Here is a 2,069-nt window from a genome sequence, read left to right as displayed (position 1 = left end):
ATAAAGGGTTGAAATGTTGCTACAAATAAAAAATTATTATTATTCAAAACTTAAAAGAAGGCTTATTCTATTGACATAACACTTAAAACTATGGTTTTTACGTTTTTTGCAAGAAGGGGTAGTTTTCACCCCCTAAAAACAACCACAATTATGGATATGTAACTTTTGTAAAGGAGGGTGAAATGAGCTTACTCACCAGTTTTCATGAAAATCGTGCGTGTGTCAAGAATTCAGAGGTAATACCCTATTTTTACCGTTGATTACTGGACTATGATAGGAAAAGGTTCAAGGATGAAAAAGAGCCGGTGAACGGGTGAATGAACAATATATAGAAGTATTTATTGAGATTCAAGAAGGCCAACAATAAAAATTCGAGATTAGTTTGTCTAATCATTTGCTCAGTGTTAGTTAAATGCACCTAATTAAGCTTAAATTAATCCAATCCATAAATATTTGACATGTAACGAGTATTATACGATATTAGTTGTCCAATAATATTTTATTTACTTTTTAAGGCATTGCTTTTGGTAGAATAGGTACGTTCTGTATTGCATGGTGCAAATTATTTTCATTATTAATTGCCCTAAAATAAAACCGTTAATCCTGTAATCCAATTTTTTTAATTCACAAATAAATACCTTTGGGTTGTGAAGGATCTGCCCAGCCAAATTTGATAAGAGACCTCCCATACTCCCCAATCCACCAAGAGACCCCTCTCCTCCCACTTGAGGTAAATGGGGCTGTTGGGGTTGTTGATAGGGCTAAAAAAAATCCTTTTGTGAGAAAGTTTGTAGCAGTGGCAACCGTTGGAAATTAAAGTGGTTATATTTTTATGATGGAGTACGAAACTCGTACAGGTTTTTAGGGGATGGTTTCTACACCACATACAAAACTTTCATGGGAAAATTTCAAATGAAATTTGGGAAACAAAAAAGAGGTGTTTCAATCTGAGATGTCAACGCAAATTATTGGAGTTCCCAAGTAAGACGATTTAACTAATATTACCTTTATTCCAAGTTGTTTTGTTTAACCGCTGGAAGGCATCTGTCAAAGCTGGCGACAATTTTTCGTCTTTTTTTTTTTAATTAACGCTATATTATTATTTTTGTAAAAATACCACCTTTTAACGTAGTAACTGAAGTGATAGTTGATCCGTAGAATTAATTTTATATTTCGTCGACACCAATTTTTTTTTTTTTTTATACAAATCTAATTTAATTATGAAAAATGTTACTCATTAGATAGTAAAAACAAAATTATATTTTGTCAACTTTGGAAATTTGTAAATGACTGAACACAAATGTGTAATAAATTTGAATGCGTGGATATTAGGTACTCCTTATTTGAGGAGCATAAAATTAGATGAATTTTATGAAAAACTATATTATTTGAGGAGCATAAAATTAGATGAATTTTATGAAAAACTATATTCTCGTAATTTGCAGAATGAGAAAAACTTTAGACGAAAGTGTTACTGAAAATGGTGATCATTAAAGCTTTTAATTCCTTTTATCAAATACATTAAAATTTTTACTTCCTTGCCAACTTTGACGTCCTTTAGAGGCGAAACAAAACAGCTTTAGTTAGAGAAAAGTTTACTTATACATATCTAGAAGCCCAAAATGTTCGGAAAAATTGGACATCGCAAAAGTTTTCCCACAAAAATTGTGGAAAAATTGCAAAAATTTGAAAAAATTAAATTATTGTATGATTCACAACTTATCCAAAAAAATTTTGCAATAGATGTGTCATGAAAAATGGAGTTGATATCGTAAAAACAATTTTTGTAAAATCCTTATAGTTTTCCAGAAAAGATTATGAAGATTACAGTATTTTCACATTTACATTGCTCTATATTAGTATTATCGTTCTTGTGATAGTGTTTACAATAGTTTTTCAAATGTCAAAAATGGCTTAAGTGTATAGCAACTCGGAGTTGATGGATGGATATCATTTTAATTTATGGTAAGGCAAGACAACATTTGTGTTATGGTGAAGCAAGACAACATTTGTGTTTGTTCACAGAAACTGCGTAAGACGGACCCAAAATTTTGAACAGTTGTAACAAA

The 2,069-nt window shown here is 30.7% G+C and overlaps 1 long non-coding RNA gene across 1 annotated transcript; it reads right to left on the bottom strand.

Annotated features, from left to right (window-relative positions):
• Positions 1–318: 318 nt before the first annotated feature.
• Positions 319–789, bottom strand: LOC111692976. The gene is made up of 2 exons (XR_002763313.1): positions 639–789; positions 319–583 (listed from the first exon to the last, which is right to left on the bottom strand). It is a non-coding gene; the product is annotated as an uncharacterized LOC111692976 (long non-coding RNA).
• Positions 790–2,069: the final 1,280 nt, after the last annotated feature.

This window comes from Anoplophora glabripennis, unplaced genomic scaffold, assembly GCF_000390285.2.
Source record: "Anoplophora glabripennis isolate ALB-LARVAE unplaced genomic scaffold, Agla_2.0 scaffold5803, whole genome shotgun sequence".
In the NCBI taxonomy this organism is placed as follows: Eukaryota; Metazoa; Arthropoda; class Insecta; order Coleoptera; family Cerambycidae; genus Anoplophora; species Anoplophora glabripennis.
This window is presented reverse-complemented; position numbering and strand designations above follow the sequence as displayed.